The following is a 21,275-nucleotide window of genomic DNA, read 5'->3' on the forward strand; positions in this document are numbered from 1 at the left end:
CATCCTGTGTCTCTGCAGACGTCTGAGGTCATCCATCACCATCATGGGGTCACATGGAGCAGGCTCAGCGTCCTGGAAGTCCTCCAAGCACCACCCTTCATCCCTCCTCCCCCACAAACCCAGGCAACCCCTCATCTCATTGCGGACTTGAAAGCTTTGCCCTTGTGCTGATATCGTACGACTGGAGTCATGCAGTCGGGAGCTTTTCCCACCGGCTTCTCCGGCTCAGCGGTACACATCCGATGTTCCTGTCCTGCTACGGCTCCCCAGCTCATGTCTCCTTGTCACTCAGTGCTCATACCCCACTGTCTGCACGGACCACAGCCCGTTTACCCATTCAGCTGCTGGAGGACACCGTGGTTGCCTTCGAGTTTGGGGAATAATGAGTACGTTTTTAATTGTAGTTAAATCTACCTGATCAATTTTTTCTTTCATGATCATGGTTTTTGGTGTCGTGTCTAAACACTCATCTGCCTTATCCTGTGTTCCCTTCTAATAGCTGTACTCTTTGGTTTAGGTCTGTAATCCAGTTTTTGCTCATTTCTGTGAAAGATGTAAGGTCTGCTTCCAGACTCACCTACCCACCTTTCCTCCTTCCTTCCTTTCTTCCTTCTTTCCTTTCTTCCTTCCTTCTTTCCTTCCCTTTCTTCCTTTACGTGTGGACATCTAGTTATTCTGACACCATTTAAAAAACAAAAACCAAACTCCCCTTTCTCCATCTAATTGGCTGTCTCCTTTGTCGAGATTAAATGACTCTGTTTATCTGGGTCTCTTTCCGGACTCTGTATTCTGTCCCGTTGCTCTGTTTGTCTCTTCTTGGCTCAGTACCATCATGGAACCCAAGTTCCACTGCCCCTCACTCAAAAAGCCATGACTCAAGCGACATGTTTTGGATTGGAAAGGAATTTGAGCTTTATTCAGGAGGCTGGCCACCTGGGGAGAGGGGGAACTCTTGTCCCAAAGCAACTCCGAGGTTGCTCCTGGCCCAGGGGTTTTTAAAGGGGGGTTAGGGCAGTTACTCGGCAAAGGGAGCGCAGAGGCCCACAGCAGGTCTCATCACGTGCAGCCTCAATGATGCTGGCCACAGACGTTATCTCAGAGCCAGAGGCTTGTGGGAGGGGGTCTGATTCCTGTTCCGTGATGTGCGGGAGGACTTTGTTCTTCCTGCAAATGAGGGCAAGGTCTCTAGGGGCACAAAGGGAGTTGAGTACAATCATTCGTGTGACCTAAAAAAGAAAAACATTTTGCTAAAAAAATGCTGGGCTAATCAGAAAGCCGAGGCATCTTCAGGCAGGCTCACTGGCCTGGGAACATTCTGGTCCTCCTCTCTCAGGTCCAGTGTTCTGCAGATCTCAGAGTGAGTCGGTTGTGTTACTGAGCACCGGCCTTGGGGCAGCAAGTCAGGAGTGTGTCGACTTGAAGCAAGTTAAGCCTTCAGACCGGCTGGACTGCCGGTCTACCTCACTGTCCTGGTGACCGTGGCTTTGAGGTAGGACATGGATCAGAGAGTGTCTCTCTAGTGCTCTTCTGCAGTGCTGTTTTGGCTCTCCCTGTCTTTTGTCTCTGCACACAAACCGGGCTCAGTTTGTCCATATCCATGAATTAGGGTTGAATTGATGATTTGGGAGGAACGGATATCTTGACAATAAGGAGTGTTCCCATCTGCATACACAGCATAGCTCTCCATTTTCCAGGCCGTCTTTGGTTTCTTCCATCAGAATTTCATAGTTCCCCTTGTATAGAACCTGCACGTGTTTTATTAGATGTAAACCTATTGCAGGTTTCGGCACCAATGTCAGTGCTTTTGTGTTTTTAATTTCACAATCCAGTCGCTCCCGGTCAGTGAATAAGAAAACAAGCAACTTCTGTACGTTGCCCACACACCCCACGATGTTGCTATAGTCAATTACAGGAATCGTTAATGATTCTTCTGGATTTTCTACAAAAAAAATCATATCAGCTGTGAATAACACGGGTTTCGTTTCTTTCTCCCCAGACTGCATACCTTCTACTTCCTTCTCTCGTCTTACTGCCTTAGCCAGGGCGTCCAGTGCCGTGCTGAGCAGCTAAGAGGCGACACCCTCGTCTTGTTTCTGATCTTGACTGGAAAACATCTAGCTCCTTACCATTAAGTACGAAACCAGCTGCAGGTTTTCCGTCCGTGTTTCCTACCAAGATGCGGGAGTTCCTTTTTCTGTAAGCGGGTGCTGCGTTCTGTCATGTGTTTTTCTGCATCTATGATCAATATGATCATATGACTTTTCTTCCTTAGCCTTTTGATGTGAGGGAGGACGTTAATTGATTTTCAGAGTTTGAATCAGTTTTACGTACTTGGAATGGATGTGCTTTGTCATGGTGTGTAAATCTTCTTATGCGTCATTGGGCTCAAGTAGCTCCTATTTTGTTGATCTAGGTTCATGAGAGATACTGGTCTGTAGTTTTCCTATCTTGTAGTGTCTTGGGTTTGGGATTAGGGTAGTGCCACCCTCATAGGAAGTGTTATAGAGTATACTCACTGATTCTGTTTTTTGAGTGAGACTCTAGAGAATTGGTATAATTTCGTCCTTAAAAATTTGATAGAATTCTCCAGGAGACCCTCTGAGCTTGGTGCTTTCTGTTTTAAAAGGTTATTAATTATTGACTCAGTTTCTTTAATATACAGATCTGTTCAGATTATCTGTTTTTCTTTATGGGAGTTTTGGTAGATTATGTCTTTCAAGGAATTAGTCCATTTTATTCAGGTTATCAAATTGTGGGTTTAAAGTTGTTTTTAATATTCTTTTTCTATCATTTTAGTATCCATAGGATCAGGAGTGATGGCCCCATTTTCATTTCTGATGGTATCAAGTTGGGTATTCTCTCTCTCTCTCTCTCTCTCTCTCTCTCTCTTTTTTTTTTAGTGAACTAGACTAACAGGTTATTGATTTTATTGATCTTTCAAAGATCAAAGGGTCACCTTTTGCTTTCATTGATTTTATCTTTTCATTTCACATTTTCACATTCATTTACCTATGCTCTAATTTTTATTATTTCTTTTCTTTATTATACATTATATTTAACTTGCCCTCTTTGCCCAGTTTCCAAATGTGGAAGCTGAGATTATTAGCTTTATATCTTATTTCTTTTCCAATATATGCGATGCTATGAACATTCCTCTAAGTCCTGCTTTTGCTGCAGTCCACAAATTTGATGCTGTGTTTTCATTTACTTTGAAATATTTATAAAATTCTTCTGAGACTTCTCTCTTTGATCTGTGTTATTTAGAAGTGTGTGGTATAATCTCCAAGTATTTTCCATCTGTCTGTCTGTTACTGATTTCTTACTTAATTCCATTATTGTCTGAGATCATATTTTGTATCATTTCTATTCTTTTAAATTTATTTCGTGACTCAGAGTATGGTCTGTCCTGGTGACTGTTCTCTCTGAGCAAGAGAAGAAAACGTGCTCTGCTGCTGCTAAGCGAGTCAGTCTATGACGTCGTCCAGTCCAACAACCCGAAAGTGACGCTCAACTCAGCCGTGTCCTTTGATTTTTTTGCCATCCGGATCCGTCCGTTTCTCCAACTGTAACAGTAAATTTCTGTTTCCCCTTCAGTTCTCAGGTTTTGCCTTGTGTATTTTAAATGTTCTCTTGCCAGGCACATACATGTTAAGGATTGTTATGTCTTCCTGGAGGATTAACCCTTTACCATTACATAATGGCCTTCGTTATCTCTGACAGTTTACTTTCGCTGAAATTAATATGCTGACACACTTCCTCGTCATGAGTGTTAGCATGGCATGGCTTCCTCCATCCCTTATCTTCTCACCTGTTTGTCTCCCTTTAGTATAACGTGGGTTTCATGTAGACAGAACACCAGCTGTGTTTTGTTGTTTATCCATTCTGACCATCTCTTTTATTTTTTTTATTTTTAAATTAAATTCTAGTTAGTTAACACACAGTGTAATATTGTTTCGGGAGTAGAATTTAGTGATCCATCCCGTACATACAACACTCAGTGCTCATCACAAGTGCCCGCCTTAATGCCCCTCCCCCATCCAGCCCACCCCCACCCCTCCCTCCGTCAGCCCTCGTTTGCTCTCTGTTAAGGGTTTCCTAATACTCTCTTTTTTCTTCTTCTTTTTTCTCTTCAAATATGTTCACCTGTTTTGTTTCTTAAATTCCACATATGAGTCAGATGATACAGTATTTGCCTTTCTCTGACAGACTTATTTCGTTTTAGCATAATACATTGTAGCTCCTTCCAGGTCATAGCAAATGGCAAGATTTCACCCTTTTTCATGGCTGAGTAGTATTCTGGTATATATATTCACCATCTCTTCTTTATCTGTTCATCTGTCCGGGGGCATTTGGGCTCTCTCCATAATTTGCCTGTTGTTGGTAACATTGCAATAAACACTGGGAGCATGTGCCCCTTCAGGTCACTACGTTTGTAACCTCCAGATAAATGCCCAGTCGTGCGATGCTGGGTCGGAGGGTAGCTTTATTTTCAACTTTCTGAGGAACCTCCATGCTGTTTTCCAGAGTGGTTGCACCAGTTTGCACTCCCACCAGCAGTGTAGGAGGGTTCCCCTTTCTCCGCATCCTTGCGGAGAACAAGTCATTTCCTGACTTTTTAATTTTAGCCATTCTGACTGGCGTGAGGTTGGATCTCACTGGGGTTTTGATTTGTATTTCCCTGATGCCGAGTGATGTTAAGCATTTTAACATGGTAGTTAATTAGCATATTTATACCATTTAAAGTGATTACAGGAGGTGCCTGAGTGGCTCAAGTTGGTTAGGCGTCTGCCTTCGGCTCAGGTCACAATCCCAGAGTCCTGTAATCAACTCCGTGTCAGGCTCCCTGCTCAGTGGGGGTCTGCTTTGCCGTCTCCCTCTGCCTGCCCTTCCCCCTGCTTGTGCTCTCTCTCTCACACACTCTCTCTCCTTGTCAAATAAATAATAAAATCTTTAAAAATTTTAAAAAACTAAAGTGATTACTGGTATAGTTAGATCAATATCTACCAGGTTTGTTACTGTTACTATTGTTTGTCCTTGTTCTTTGTCTTTTTTTATGTCCTCCAGTGTTTCTGCGACTTCTCTGGTTTCAGTTCAACATTTTGTGATTCTGTTTTCTCTCCCTCCTTCACATAACAATTGTGCTTCCTTCCTGATTTTTGGAAGAGTTTGCAGTATTGGTTTCCAGTGAACCCAAGTCCTCTCACAGGTCCTGCACACGCAGGACACTTGGCTCATGACAGAGTGCTCCCAAGTACCCTGTCTTACTCCTTATGTCCCTCTTTCCACTCAAGTAAGCTGTGATCACTGAGTACTTTTTGCTGTTATCATTTTGAGCAAACTGTTATCTGTTAGATCAATTAAGAATTCAAGAAGTGTTTATCGTACTTCTATTTGCTCATTTTCTAATGATTTTTCCTTGTTAGCTAGAATGAGTCTTTGACCTATGTCATTTTCCTTCCTTCTGAAAGTTACTTTTAAAATTTCATGCAAGGCAGGTCCCCTGGAATAAATCCCCTCAATTTTGGTTTGTCTGAGAAAAGCCCTTGTTTTATTTTTCCTTTTACTGATGATAGAATTGTACCTTCGTGGGGTTGTTTTTCTTCTAACAAGTAAACATCTCCCTCGCTTTCCAGTTGCTGCTGCGATTCCCGAAGAGGGGTCCAGAGCAGCCCGTCCCCTCGCTCCTCTCTGGGGAAGTGTTGGTTCCTACGGCTTCTTTAAAATACTGTTTTTGACTTGGAGCTCCAGTGTCTGGATGTGGTGTGTATACATGTCGGGTTTTGGTAACTGTCCTGCTCCTTGTTCTCTGAGCTCCCTCAATCTGAGGCAGGCACACATCAGTGACTTGGGGAAATTCTTAGCCATTATTGCTTCAGAAATTTCTTCAGTCGTTTCCGTCCTTCTCCTTCTCCGGTATTCCCATTATGAGTATTTTACACGTTTTGGAATCATCGTACAGTTCTTGGGGATTCTGTTCTGTCTTTTAAATTTTATATTTTCTTTTTTGCATTTCAGTTTTGCAAGTTTCTCTTGACATTTCTTTAAGAAATGAAGACAGAGTCTGTCTTCAGCTGTGTCTAGTTTATGGATGAGCCAATCAAAGACTTTCCTAATTTCTGTGACAGCGTATTTTATTTCTGGCATTTCCTCTAGATTCTGAAAGTCCCCATCCCCTGCTGGCACTGCCCATCTGCTGTCACATGCTGTCCACTCGTCCGTCAGAGCTCTTAGCATATTAATCTAGTTGCTTAAATTCCCGATGTGATCATTCCAACATTCCTGCTGTGTCTGATCCTGGTTCTGAAGCTCTAGGTCTCTTCAAACTGTGCTGCTTGTCCCCAGGATGCCTTGAACCTTCTCGGGAAGCTGGACATGCCGTCCTTGGTAAACGTCTTCGGCGTGAGTTTTCATAGCTTTTTCTTGCCCAGCAGCTGGGCTGTGTTTGCCGGTGGCTGCAGCGGCTGGCATCAGGCCACGGTGTCCTCTGGGGGCTGCTTTTGCCCCGGGCATGCACGAGCCCGTTGGTGTGGGGAGGGGAGGCCTTCTGTGCCCCCGTGATGGGTCACAGGCATTCCAGTGAGCCCCAGGCTGTGACCTCACATGGCTTCTGTTTCACTGTTTTGAATCGTTTTGCACTTTCCCCCCACTTAGGTGGGACAGGAAGGCCCGGGGAGCCCGAGCTGGTGTTTCCTTTCCCGTCGGTGAGTCCAGCTCTGAGAGCACCCCGGGAAGTTAGCTCCGGGTGGCCGGTTTCCCCAAGCGCGGCCTGGTTAGGACGAGCAAAGTGCTCTGGAGCGCCCGGGCTCCTTCTCCACGGGGTGAGCCTGCTCCCGGAGCTCTCCGGGGCTCCCGGAGAGCAGCAGACTGTGGGGGCTCCCCTGGGACTCAGTTCTCAGGCTCATTCCCAGCGAGCCTGCAGTGCAGGAGTTTCCCCTGGCATTGGTCTCTGCCCAGACAGGCTGTGATCTCTGTGTCTCCAGAGCCGGGGGCAGGGGGCCACCCTGCGACCTTGTTCTCAGCTGTCCCTGACGGCTGTCCACTTCCCATTTGCTCAGCTCGTTAGGAGTTGTGAGGCGGAGCGGGGACCTGAAGGCTCCTCCCTGGCTGGGCCAGTGTTGTTTTAAGTGCCTGTGTCCACCATGATTTGCTACAGCCTCCCTAGGAAACCGATAGACGGAAGGACCTGGACCTTCAGAAATGGAGAAGGGAGAGCGTAAATGCTGGCACCCGGATGCCAGGCCCAGCCAGGGGAGAGCGGGAATGGAGGCTGAGCTGAAGGGAGCCTGAGAAATAAGGAGGAAAGTCCTCGAGGACAGATTCCGAGGGGCCTCCCCTGCTGGAGAGTTCAGCGGTTCTGCTGAAACAATTCAGAGACCGTGGGGTGGGTTGGCTTTTCCTTTAAAGGAGCGGCGATCTTGGAGCTATGCTCTGGGGTAAGAAAGCTGGTCGTGAAGCCCCCGTGGCCAGGACACGGTGGCTGCCGGCCACGGGGACCCCAGGAGGGGCTGCCGGAGGTCCATGCAGAGGAGCGAGGACCGGCACTGGGGCACGGGGTGGCTGGAGGGGAGATGCAGACCCCCTGCAGGAACATCGCAGGACTTCTGGAGCTGTCCACACGCTTCACACAGCACCGCCACAGCTCAGGGAGCGCTTACCAAGTGCAGTGAACGCAGAGCGTTTGCCAGCCCCTGTGTCGCTACAGAGAGTGACTCTGGCCTGATGGGCCTGCAGGACCCTTGGTGCACTCACCGTGTTACCAGTCACCAAAGCTCCTGGCATCACGGATCTCCAGGGATGGGCAGATCTCCTCTTCCATGAGCCTGTGTTCTAGAATCACAGCCCTTCTGTGTGTCCAGGTCGCCCAGAGTGGCGTGAATCAGCTGAGCACAGGAAGGCTGACCTCACCCTGCCGGTGGGCTCGGGTGCAGGTGGGAAGCTGCAGGCTGTCCTGGAGGTCACGGTGTGGGGACCTACTGTTCGCTCCGTAGTAGACATTTGTGCGGCTCATGCCAGCAGCCCAGAACTCACACCAAACCGCACCCGCAGATCTTCAGCTAAGATCAGTGCCTGGGGTTTCTGGCCGTGTGGCCACCAGCAGCTCTCTCTATCCCCTTTGTGCCTTAGTTTTGTCCTCAGTGCGATGGAGACACAACCACCTTCCCAGCCTGGCCACCGTGAGGGTTACGGGTCGCGTTTATAGTGAGGCCAATGAAACCCAGGGGTGTAATGCAGAAGCTTCTATTTTGGCAGAAAGAAAAACAGTTGAGCAAGCAGAATTAGGAGTTGGAAATTACTTCTTTTTGGATGATAATTCAAAACACCTTCAAATTACATGGCACCAAGTATTTCCTGAGCAGATAAATCAGGCTTGCTAGCAAACAATGCCCATTTATTATTCCTAGTTGCCTTGTGTGAGAAAATACTATGTCACGAGTCATGGGACAAAACTTCGGGGAAAGCTGTGCGTACTAAGTAGGGTCCAGCTCTATCTTCTGGCTTCTGGTCTTCACTACAGCCGCCGGAAAAAAGACAGGTGGGGCTCAGAGACCACTGACCAAGGAGTGACCAGCGCTGGTGTCCAGTCTGGCCGGGCCAGAGTCCAGCAGAATGACCTTGAAGATGACCTTCCCAGACCTTAAAGCTTCCTCATGTCAAATAAATTGGGGGAAGAGCAGTGCGTCAGAGGTCACCTGTCCTTCCCTCCTGGTGCTCAGAGTCTGTGGTCCTGCCAGGGCACCTTGACATTGATAATCCTACAGCAAAACAGGGCAAGCAGCTCTGGCTTCTCCTGTCGTCCATGCATGGGGGTGCTCAGGGGTCCAGTGCAGGGACAGACTGCAGGTGTCCTAGTTGTGGCCATCACTGGCCAGCAGCCAGTTTCCACCCTCCACCTGCCTTAGAGTCCTTCCCTTGCCTTAGGACACAGATGGGGACATACGTCCGCAACACACTCCAAACCACCCCACACAGTCCCCGGTGGTCTTCGGGCCATCCTGGAGGTTGCAAGCAGACCTGGGAGGGGGCTGTGCACCACCACTCGGAAGACGGCGAGGATACCTCTGGTCCATCCCCGCTGTGCACCCCCAAGACAGAGTCCCGAGTTCCACTCAGTCTGTGACTGCCCCAAATTCTGTAGGCCTGCAGGTCCTCAGGGCAGGACTTAGGTAGTCTGTGAGTTCTGGCAGAGCTCTCGGTCTTTTCCTTCTGTTGATTTCCTCAGTAATCACAGCCTCGTATCAGAGCACCCCTGCGGGCCCCCTTCCTGCCCCCACCTCTGCCAACAGCTCCTAGAAGCTGAGCCTCCCGGGCCCGCCCATCTGCCCATCTCTCCACTCCAGCTCTTGCCTATAAAGAGAAATCTCTTGAGTGAACCGACTGGGTGAAACTATTCAGTTCAGCGGCTTCGGTAACGGAACGAATCTGAACCATGAATCAGGATGAATCAGGAAGAAGCTCAGAGATCAGGGCTCGAGGGACTGAGAGACGGAGCTGTGCGGGAGCCTAGGCACCAGCCTCCCCGCCTGCCACACACTTGGGATGGAAACAACAGAAGTCCAACCGTGGGTCAGGAAGGCACTTCTCTCTGCAGGAATGTTCCATGGATTTAATGGTTTGGGGGTGTCCGTCACCCACTCTGTGCTTTGTCCCTTCCTCAGCCCTTACCCAGGGAGCGACAAACCTGGCCTGGCCTGAGCCATAGCCCCTGACGTGGTGGCACTCACCCCCTCTTCCCTCTTCTCTGTTATATCTTCCTTCTGTGCCCCACTTCCATGACATTTTACTTCTCAACTCAATGCCAGTTTTTTTGTTTGTTTTTGTTTTTGTTTTTGTTTTTGTTTTTTTAAAAGATTTTATTTATTTATTTGAGAGAGAGACAGTGAGAGAGAGGATGAGCGAGGAGAAGGTCAGAGAGAGAAGCAGACTCCCGCGGAGCCAGGAGCCAGATGCGGGACTCGATCCCGGGACTCCAGGATCATGACCTGAGCCGAAGGCGGTCGTCCAACCAACTGAGCCACCCAGGCATCCCTGTTTTTGTTTTTTTAAAGATTTTATCCATTCATCCGACAGAGAGATCACAAGCAGGCAGAGAGGCAGGCAGAGAGAGAGGAGGAAACAGGCTCCCCACTGAGCAGAGAGCCCGACGTGGGGCTCGATCCCAGGACCCCGAGATCACGACCCGAGCCGAAGGCAGCGGCCCAACCCACCAAGCCACCCAGGTGCCCCACAACGCCAGTTTTTAAATGAAAACTTCATTATCACCAAAGGGCCCTTGGGGAGATGATGAAGCTCAATCACCTTCCTGCAGTCAGTCAGGAGGAAGCAGGTGCAGGGAGGGCAGGTGCAGGGCACTTAGTGTAAGCACCAGTGTGGGGTGACCCCAGGTGCAGTTGGGTGGACAGCCTCATAGGGGGCTTAGGCCACAGCATGCAGATTAGGTGACATGGAGGCAGGTGGCTTCATGGTGTGTGGGATCCCAGCCAAAGCCTAATGCTCCCTTAGTCCAGCTCAGGGAACCCCCACGGTCTGTCTCCCTCTGAAAGGGCTCAAGGGAGCAGCCAGTGCAAAGCATTAGGTAAACACGTGTCAGGAGGCAAAGCATTCCCTCATTCATTCCACATTCATTCATTCCACAAACACTCTGAGTACCTGATGGTCACTGGCCCAGGATCAGAGATCAGCAGGCGGGCACTGGGCAAAGGGGCAGCAGAGGCTCCAATCGGTGACAGACCTCCTGGAACGGGAGAGGAGCCAGTGCAGACTCCCCCCACCCCGGGATTTGTGCAGAGGTGAGGGTTTAAAGGAAGCAGGAGGGCAAGATGTGGCAGGGGCCACCCAGGTTCAGGGGAGCCTGGAGGGAAAACCGCAAACCCGGGAACAGGGTGGTCCCTGTGGCCCTGGGCTTGCTGCCTGGGCTCCTGGCCCTCAGGATCCGGCCACCAAGGCGTCCCCAGGTGTTGCTGGACACGAGGGCAGTTCTTGGGAGCTGGGCTTCCTCGGGCAGGGCCTGCGGGGGCCGGGGTCCTGGAGATGTGACCTTGAGCTGTTACAACCCCTGTTCCTTGTTCACATCTTGGCAGGTGGGGGGCGAGGCCTGGTGGGCAGAGGCGCAGACAAGTCTGGCCTGGAAAGGGGAGAATGTGTCACAGGTCCCTTTGTCCTGATGGGACTTATAGTCTAGCAGGAGTGACCGGTTTTCATCCAACAACTACCTAAATCAAAGCCAAATGGCAGTGGCCATGTGGTGCTGGTCTTGGTAGATCCTCGTTTTGCTTCTTTCAAAAGTTGGTACTGAAAGAAATACGGCAACTCCTGGCCCAGGGCCCCAGAGCAGGTGGCACTGGGAGGAGCTGCGGGAGGCCCACGAGCTTTCTGAGTGCAGTGAGTTGTGCAGGTCAGCACAGTCTGGCCAGGAAGTAGCCGTTACAGATGAGAAGGACAGTGGGGGCGAACAGGAAAGAATCTTCTGGAAGATGGGAGAGCATATGGAGATGCCCTTGTGGAAGGCAGGCCCTCCTTCATCCTCTGAGCAGCAGGGAGCCCCACGGGTTCAGAGGAGCAAGAGAGGCACCCGAGGGGGTCTCTGGCCTCCCACCAGCGGGAGGACAAGGCAGAGGAAAGGGGCAGGAAACGAGAGGGGGCAGCCTGTGGTCTGTAGGAACAGGGCAGGGTTTAGTCTACCTTTAAGAGAGCAGACAGACAAACTCTTCGGATTGTTTTTCAGAGCACTGGGTGTGGTACAAAACCAAATGAATACTGTTACGCTGAAAATAAATTAAAAAAAAAGATTAAAAAAAAAGAGAGAGCAGACAGACAGGAGCTTGAATTTCTTAGGTGACTTCCAGGCCAATAAACGCTGCTGTTAAGGGAGAACTAAGAGCCTTTCCCCAGCTCCAGCGTTCGTGTGACTGAACGGTCCTGGTGTCTGTAGAAGTTTGATGGCAGAAAGTCATTTTCCTATATTCTCCCCTCCTGCCGGTTTTCTCCACGGTGAGCAGTGACACGGACCGAGGGCTCTGGCAGAAGCCAGACACCGAGAGACTAGAGAGATCCTCTAAGGCTGAGATAAATTTGCATTTACAAAAGCACTAAAGCCAGCATTTCCCACCCGAAGCACGCTGTGATCGTCCCCAAGTGTTCTCCCTAGCCAGCCGGGCCCCCAGGCAGCCGCGCGCTCCAGCCCAGCGCCAGCGTGCCGAGTGTCCGATTGCCATGAGGCCGAGCCCGTTGTGCGTGAGAAAGCCGGCCACGGCTCCCAGCTTGAGCAGACAGTCGTGTGTCCATAACGGCCTGTCCCATGGGATGACTGTCATGACCCTTGCTAACGATGGTCTGCAGCAAGCGTTCCTCCCAGACAGTGGCCGTGGTTCAGGGCGGGAGGACCCTGCCTCACACGCACACGGCGGAGCCTCTGAGCTGGCTGGGGGCACAGCCCCTCTCGTCTCGACTGCGGGTGCCAGATAGGGCTAGGAACGGAAGTCCCGTTCGTTTTCCAACATGGTTCACCTTCAAAGTTCAGTCCAGTTTTTTGTGTGTTTAATAAATGTTGAGAAACTATAAATTCCCCATATGTATTCTACAATCCCCGTTTATCCTCAGTCTGCTGAATCTCTTTTTTTTTTTAGGTTTTTTGAAGTTTATTTTTGTAAGCAACTGCATTCCTTTCTCCAAAAATGTGAGCGTTTGCTTGAAATTGATTAACCATGCGCACCTGTTAAATACTGAGATTATTAGAGAATGTGCGCATGTGTGTGTGTATATATGGTGTGGGTGTGCAGATGCAGGTGTGTGTGGTATGGATGTGCACATGTGTGTGTGGTGTGCGTGCACATGTGTGTGTGTGGTGGGGTGTGCAGATGCAGGTATGTGTGGTATGGGTGTGTACACGTGTATGTGTGGTGTGAGTGTGCACACGTGTGTGTATGGTGTGTGTGCAAGTGTGTGTGTGATGTGGGTGTGTAGATGCGGGTATGTGTGGTTGGGTGTGCGTGCGTGTGTGGTGCACGCGTGTGGTGGGTGTGCAGATGCGGGTATGTGGTTGGGTGTGCACGTGTGTGTGTGTGGTGCGTGTGCACTTGTGTGCACTCTTACACTCTTGACCAGGAATGCGTCTCAGCAGAGGTGATGATGAGATGGGACCGTCTTCCGTTCTTGGTTCTATATTTCTCCTGGACGAATTTCTGGGAGAAACAGCCTGGTAAATGGATGTGTACTTCTTTTCTTTTCAATATGTTTTTATTTTGGTTCCAGCAGAGTTCGCGTACGGTGTTTCATTAGTTTCCGGTGTACAATACATTGATTCATCCCTTCCACACACCGCCCAGCCCTCCTCACGGCAGGTGCCCTCCTTCGCCGGGCACCTGTTCCCCCGCCCCTCCCCCGCCTCCCTCCAGGGACCCTCAGTCTGTTCTCTAGAGTTACCTGTTTCTCCGTCTGCCCCTCTCTCTTCTCTCTTTTTTGCCTTTGCTCGTTTGCTTTGTTTCTGGATCTATACTTCTGAGAGATTTTATTCGTGTAATTTGGTGGTTAACATTGTTAGGCTAACTTTTCTGTGAGGTTAAAGCTTTTTGTTAATAATTTGTGTTTTGGGGTCTGAAATTATTTTCATCTTACCTGCTAGCTTTTCCAAGGAAATGTTTTTCTTACCTTCATAAATTATTTAAATGTTAAGGATATTAGCATTTGGGATGTTCCTTTCCTTTTTTTCCCTTTTTTGTTTTCCAATACCCTCCCTGAGGTGGGGCACTGGGAAGGTGCTGGTTGGCAGATACCCACGGGCAGTGACAGGGGCAGCTAAGGGACCTGAGGTACAGCTTGTGGACCACAGGTGATGGGTGTGTGATGGCAGAAGGTTGCAAAGAACGGAGAGATGAGACACTCTTACCGCTGCAGTGACATACGGTAACTGCAGGACGAAGGGGAAGGGTGTCTAACTGACCTCGTCCTGGTAAGCGTTTCACGGTGCACACATGTACCGAGTCTTCATTTGGACACCCCAGACTCACTGAGCATGCATGTCAACTGTATCTCAGTAAAGCGGGAAAAGTATATTCTCTAAGAAGACATACAGGGGAGCGTTCTCTTTTGATGTTGAAATTGCATTCTTCTGGCCAATGCGTGTGTGTCGAGCATGTGGGTAAGTCGAGTTTGCTTCTCTCCTTGTACGCGCGTGAGAATCACGCTGCAGCCGGCATTCGGGACGTGTGGGAGCCTCACTTGCAGCCATGTCATGGCTCCCACCCATCTTTCTCTTGCTCCTGCCCAGGAGCAGGAAGTTCCTGTCCCCACCTAGGTCCTTCCCACTGGACTAAGAACCCTATGGACATGAGACAGATTAACAGGAGAAAATCAAGTTTAATAGCCTGCATACGGGAATTCACACAGACGTGGACACGCCAGAGACAACGGGAATCCCGTATTCCTTGGGCAACATGATGCAAGGTCTGCTGGGGGTCCCCAGGGGAGGATGGCAGGAAGCTGGGAGGAGGGGTTTGGAGAACACACATTGCCCTGTTGTGCAGACAGGCTTCTTAGGAAAAGAAGGGTCTGTTCGGGTGCCCGTCCCGGTGCCGGCTCTCCTCTCCAGCCTACATCTAGGCGGCCAATGGGGAGCCGGAGAGCTTCTGTGGAATGTGCTGGGGTTTTACTGTCTTAACTCAAAATGACGTCCATGCCAGAGTGGCCCATCTTTGGAGCAGTGTGTCTTTAGGCCCCACACTGCGTATTTTTGTTTTCAAGTTACCTTACTTTCGCCTTCATGTTTATAGAATCAAATTAAATCCTAGGAGTACGTCCCCATGTGAGTAAATAAGCAAAGAAGAAATTACTTTTCTAATCTTACCAGAAATGACCTTGTGCAAAATTCATTTCTGATGGTTCTTCCTATCCAACATGGTCACTCTAGGCATCTGGCTGTCCGGACGGAGACTCATGGCTCCTAAGACTTTGCCTTCTTTATTCCCCAGGAGGTCGTGCTGATTTTTAAACCCCCTCAAGTCAGAAAGGAGTCGCACTTTAGCACGTCCTGACTTAAGGGCTGACATTGAGTCTTAATACATCTGTTTGAGTCAAAGAGATGTGCAGAAATATTTTGACTTCGACTTCTAAACTTTTTAAAAAAATGAGTAGAAAGGAGAGACCGATCTGTGGAAACACTTTTTCTCTCTGATTTGTAATGAAGAACTTAAGGCTCAGTTCACAGCTCTGTTCAAATGTTGTGAGTGTGTTCAAGGACTGCCCCGCACAAGGATCTCTCCGGTGGGGAGACGCGCCGTTAGCATGCAGTGTCTTCTCTCCCCCAATGCCGCTGAGGCCCCAGGCGTGTTCTGCCGCTGTGCCTCCTGCTTCTGCTGCTCCTCTTGCCTACAGGTGACCTATGGGGACTCACACAATCCGCAGACCTGACCCACACATTCCCGAATGAGACATTCGCCCCAAAGAAATTTTCCCTGATAGAATGTCCCCAGTCGTTAGTCACTGATGGCAGGAAAAGACAAGGCGGAACTCTAAATCCCCTCTGGTGTCACCTGGCTGTCATGTGATTTAGTGAGAGAATGTGTTGTCCCCTAATGTCCACACACCATCAGCAATAGCAGGTACTGTCTGACTACTGCCTGCTGGATAGCGTGGGTTTTCTTTAAGGTTTTATTTGAATTTGATGTGGTTAACATAGAGAGCATCTTCAGTTTCCAAGGTAGAGGTCAGTGATTCATTAGTTGCATAGAACACCCGTGCTCATCACATCATGTGCCCTCCTTCATCCTTGTCACCCGGTTACCACAACCCTCTAGCCATTCTCTATTTGCTTCCTACAGCTAAGAGTCTCTCTTATGGGTTCTTTCCCTCTCTGATTTCGTCTTGCTTTATTTTTTTCCTTCCTTCCCCTATGATGCTCTGTTTTGTTTCTTAAATTCCAAATATGAGTGAAATCATGTAATTGTCTTTCTCTGATTAACTTATTTTGCTTAGCTTAATACCCTCTAGTTCCATCCATGTCATTGCAAATGGCAAGATTTCATTTCTTTTGATGGCTGCGTAGTATTCCATTGTATATACATACCACATCTTCTTTATCCATTCATCTGTTGATGGACATCTAGGTTCTCTCCATAGTTTGGCTATTGTGGACATTGCTGCTATAAACATTCAGGTGCACATGCCCCTTCGGATCACTACGTTTGTATCTTTAGGGCAAATACCCAGTATTGCGATGCTGGGTCGTAGGGTAGCTCTATTTTCAACTTTCTGAGGAAACTCCATGCTGTTTTCCAGAGTGGCTGCACCAGCTTGCATTCCGACCAGCAGTGCAGGAGGTTTCCTCTTTCTCCGCATCCTCACCAGCATCTGTCGTTTCCTGACTGGTTAATTTTAGCCATTCTGACTGGTGTGAGGTGGTATCTCACTGTGGTTTTGATTTGTATTTCCCTGATCATGAGTGATGTGGAGCATTTTTTCATGTGTCTGTTGGCCATCTGGATTTCTTCTTTGCAGAAATATCTGCTCATGTCTTCTGCCCATTTCTTGATGGGATTCTTTGTTCTTTGGGTGTTGAGTTTGAGGAGTTCTTTATGGATCCTGGATGTGAGCCCTTTGTCTGTACTGTCTTTTGCGGATATCTTCTCCCATTCCATGGGTTGCCTCTTTGTTTTGTTGATGTTTCCTTTGCTGTGCAGAAGCTTTTTATCCTCGTGAATTCCCAATAGTTCGTTTTTGCCTTTGTTTCCCTTGCCTTTGGGGACTTGTCCAGTAGAAAGTTGGATAGCGCAGATTTTAAATGAAAATGTTTATACAAGGATGGACAGATGAGCTTCTGTCACCTAAAAGCTGAAAATTAACTTAATTTTCATTAAACTTCAAGTTTATAAAATGAGGAAGTCATCAATACTACCTTAAAAATTGCTATGAGTTCCTATTTGAAAACTGATTGCTTATGAAATAATTCTCAAAAATCAAATATTTTAGAACAATCATTCTTTTTCTGGATTCTGATATATGCATTTGGGAATTGGTAACACACGTTTCTGACAGGTTACAAACTTTTGTCAAAGGAAACTGAGAGATAATCATCAAAACCTATGGAAAAGGTAAGAGAGAAAAATTGATTGATTTAAATCAAGGAGCCTCTGTGATTTGCATCAAAGGAACTGTAGGAAGAAGATGTTTGGGGAAAAATGGTAACTGCTCCTGTGAAGCTGTGTATTTGCCATGTATTTCACAAAGCACATATCGTGGGACCAGAAAGAGCCAGAAATGACTTCAGGCTCATGAGTAATGGGGTTGGGTTTACAACTGGTAGTGATTTCTTCTGTGCTTTGGAAGCCGTTGTTGTGAGAGATAGACTCAAGATCTATCTGAAAGCTATTTATTTGGCTCATAAATAAGAAGTCATTTGATAATTAAGTGCAATTAAGTTGCAAATGTGCTCACCTTAAATGCTTCTTTGAAAATATAATGAAATTCCTACAGAACAGAATGACTGAGTCTGGCTCACATTCACCATCAAAGCCACCTTTGTGTAGCTCTCCTTTTAAATTAGAACTTTGATATTCTGTGTGGAATCGGCGGGAGTAAAAAAAAAAAAGCTACTTGTGTATCTTACAAACGATTGATCATGCTATTGGAACTCCTCGTCCAAGAGCCAGGCTAGGTCCCGAAGCTTCTGTTTTGGGTGGTGTCATGTGCGACCAGCAGCAGGCGTGCTGCACTGTGGACAGAGGCTAAGACATAACAACGTCCTGAACATTAGTTGTAATTGTGATTCGAGCGGATTCAATCTTCCTTCCAGGCAGTTCCATTTCCAAACTGGCCATGGGGTTCCCTTCACCCAAGCCCATGCTTCTGCCCCACGCAGTCTTTCTCTCCCGCCCTCTCTAGTCAGGAGGAGGAGATGCTCCGGGCCATCACAGTGGCCGCTGAGTGACAGGTGCATGAGGAAGTCAGGGAGACAGGAGCATCAGCGTCCGTGCGGTGGCTGCTGGCAAAGGACAAGAATGTCCTCCCAGGGACCGTGGTAGGCCCCATCACGAACTGCAGGCCGGGGGGATACTGGGACCTGGTCGTCATGCCCGGGGACCTGGTTGTTCCATGGGGCAGCTCCTGCATGAAGTGCCTCAGTGTCTGGATTTCACGCGACCCGAGAGAGGGGGTGTAGCTTATTCCCTCCGCCACCAGAACACGGGGACTGTCCTCACTCCCCGCCCTGTGATGGACCAGAAACCATCACTCATGCCCCAGCCCCGAAGAGTGGTGGGTCCCAGGGGTCATGGTGCAGGATAACGGCACGTGCATGGGTCACAGGGGTCCAGTAGGTGTGCCTGGCAGACACTCACACCGTCTTGAGTTCTTGTCCAAGTACGTATGATTGGAAAAACACCACGGATTTGCTTTCACTTGAGCAAATATTTTTAAGGTGTGCTTCATGCACTATCCCTCGTTGTGACTGAAGGACAGAGTCGTCTTCGTCACCTGAGAGAGGCAGGCGCGGTGCTGGGGAGCTGCTGGGTCCTGAGAGCGCTCATTACCCCCACGCCCAGCATGGAGGCAGCACGTGGCCAGGAGGTGACAGATTCACCTGGGAGGGGGTGGGCAGGCTTGACAAGGACCACGAGGGTGGCAGGCGAGGACAGCCATGATCCTGCTTCCCTGCACTCTAGGCATGAGCCCTCCACCAGTCTAAGCCTAGACAGATGGTTGTCCTTCTAGGACGCAGTCACATTGTGACACCCGGTTGGCCTCAGCCCGTTCATCCCTCTACAGAATTAATCCTTTTGTGAGCATCAGTTCTGGGGCGAGGAGAAAGCACTGCGAGGCGTCCAGCTCCCTACGGGTAGGGAGCTGTGCACACTCAGTGGAAGAGCTGAGAGTCTGGAAAACTCAGCAGAAGTCAGGACCGGGGTCCAGCCAGAGCATGGACTCTGCTGAGCGGTTTTAACACGGGAGGGTCACCTTTCTAGGGCAGCGATGTTGTTGTCTGTAAGTTATGGGCAGTGAGTCAGAATCCCCTCCTGGCTGCCCCCGTCCCTCTCGCCCTGGGCTCTCGTCTGCACTGCACATCCCTCTCCGTGCACAGGAAGCCCTCGGGGATAGCGATCGGCTTAGGTCCTTGTTTCTCCTACAAGACCATGCATTTTAGGCCTTGCTTCTTCAGAACAAGGACTGTCTCCTTTACTTTCTGTCCCCGACACCAGCCACCAAGCATGGTGCCCTGTAGGTGTGGGACGTGTGGCTTTCAGGTGTAAGGATGGAGGGATATGCGAGTGAGATAAATGTCCCTGGAAAGACACAGTCTTTCCCGCTCAGAGAAGGCACAACTGAGCTGTCGTGGCAGAGTTCAGGAACATTCGGCACGGTTGGGGGGACGTTACTGCAGAGGGTCTTCGGGAATGGTGGTGTCTCAGGAGGCCAGGCAGCTGCACAGAGAAACCTGGGCAGCAAGAGAAGACAGGGTGTCGCCTTGGTTGGGACTCAGGCCGTGTGACTTCAGCAGTGGCTGCTCAGAGGGGCGCACGCCCCACACCAGTCGAGGTCTGGAGGTAGGACCCTGGGCGGGGGGCAGGTGTGGTCAGCTCAGGGCTGCTACAAGTTTACCGAAGGCAGGTCCACCACGTCCCTGCGCCTCTCTCGGCCTCTTCCCTTCCTCCTTTCCTGCCCATTCGCATGCTCTTCACGCTCAATTTTTTTCTTCCTTTTCTCCCTTCAAAATCCACCCCAAATACGTGTCTTAGCGGGTGGAAACCGCTGCAGGGAGTCCCCCACTACTGCCACCAGCGCTCCGTGGTGTGCAGCCCAGCCCCCTATCACACTCAACGAGACCGGCCTCGCCCCCTCTCCACCAACACAGAAGTCCCAGCAACCCAGCCGGAACGGAGCAGAGAGGAACGAAAACATACTAAATTCCCCTTAGATCCCTGGTCTGATTTCCACGGGGCCCAGCGCCCAGCTTTGTGATAAGATTGGATGCGCCGTGAAAGGACATGGGGGCTCTGCATGGCGCGGGTGACAGCCCGAACCGGGGAGGCCGTGGGGTCGCCCCTTCTCTTCTGGGGGGCCAGGGAGTGTCACGGTGCCATTTCTTTTCTGGTTATTGGGAATGCTGGGAGCTGCTCTTCCAGGGATAGGATTTTACCCTCATAATTCAGGCCTCTGTCCTCTGAGAGGAGGCCCCAGGCGTATTCTGCTCGGGCACAGGAAAGAGGACAGCCCCAAACTTTGGAAAGGACCACGCTTTGGGAGAGGGGTGGCCTCCGTGTCCAGCAGGACGGCTGTCCGCAGTCTCTGGCTCGTCCCTCCTGTTGGGAGGGCTCATCTCCTAACAGACCTCTGGATGCATTGCTCACACCCTTGGCAATGACTCCCCGGGCCCCAGCCCCCGGCCGCCAACAACTGCTGTCCATGCCCAAGTCTGGGGTCCCACAGGACTGGTTTCTCCACTCCGTGGTGTTGTGATGTCCTTTCGTGTGGGCCGCGGCTCAGCACCTGGGGTTCAGCATCTCGTAATACTCCGTTGAAGGCATGGGCCCCCCATCATGTGTCCGCTTGTCAGCGGCAGACATTTCGGTGTGGTCCGGGGCTGCTGTGGACAACGCGGCTAAGAACACACCCGTCCATGCCTCTCGGCCGGGGGCCTGGGAGATGAAGCCCTGGCGCCTGTGACAGCTGTTCACTCTCGTGAGGAGCTGCCCGACCGCTTTCCGAAGCAGCCGCACCATGTCATGGCCCGCCCAGCGGCACATGAGGTGGACTTTGCTGTGTGCTCATAGCACCTGTCACCGTCCGCCTCTGGCACAGACATGGAGCGCATGGGGAGGGCCATCTCACGGTGGTTTCGGCTGTATTTCCCAGATGGCACCTTTTCACAAACTTAATGGCCATTTGTGTATCTTCTCGGGGGAAATATCTATTCAGCTCGTGGCCCATTTTTTATTTTGGTTATTTCCCTCTTTTTGGAATTGGGGTGTTAGTGTTCTTCATATACTCTAGATAAAATTTCCTCATCAGATACATATTTGCAAGAAATTTCCCCCATTCTGTGGGTTGCTTTTTCATTTTCTTCGTGTCTGCTTAAAAACACAAAAGTTTTTAATTTTAGGAAGTCCATTTTGTCTCTATTTTTTTCCTATACTTTTGATGGAATATCTAAAAGCCATTTCTAATTCACATTACCAAGGAAATACATGCATGTTCTCTTCAAAAAATTTTATAGTTTTATCTCTTGCTTTTAGCTCTCTGCACACGTCAAGTTCAGTTTTATTTTTTTTAATTTTCTTTTAATTTTTTAA

The 21,275-nt window shown here is 49.5% G+C and overlaps 1 protein-coding gene across 5 annotated transcripts in view; it reads left to right on the forward strand.

Moving 5' to 3' along the window:
• The window catches only part of DLGAP2 (DLG associated protein 2), a 783,049-nt gene that overhangs the window by 631,639 nt on the left and 130,135 nt on the right, over positions 1–21,275 (forward strand). The window contains exon 1 of one of the 5 annotated variants that reach the window (XM_047713394.1): positions 1,425–1,489. The exons of the other annotated variants lie outside the window; for them this stretch is intronic. The gene's annotated coding sequence lies outside the window, so the exon portion shown is untranslated. Of the gene's footprint in view, positions 1–1,424; positions 1,490–21,275 lie in introns of those variants that run through there. 5 annotated transcript variants of the gene reach the window in all.

Source organism: Lutra lutra, chromosome 2 (assembly GCF_902655055.1).
Source record: "Lutra lutra chromosome 2, mLutLut1.2, whole genome shotgun sequence".
In the NCBI taxonomy this organism is placed as follows: domain Eukaryota; kingdom Metazoa; phylum Chordata; class Mammalia; order Carnivora; family Mustelidae; genus Lutra; species Lutra lutra.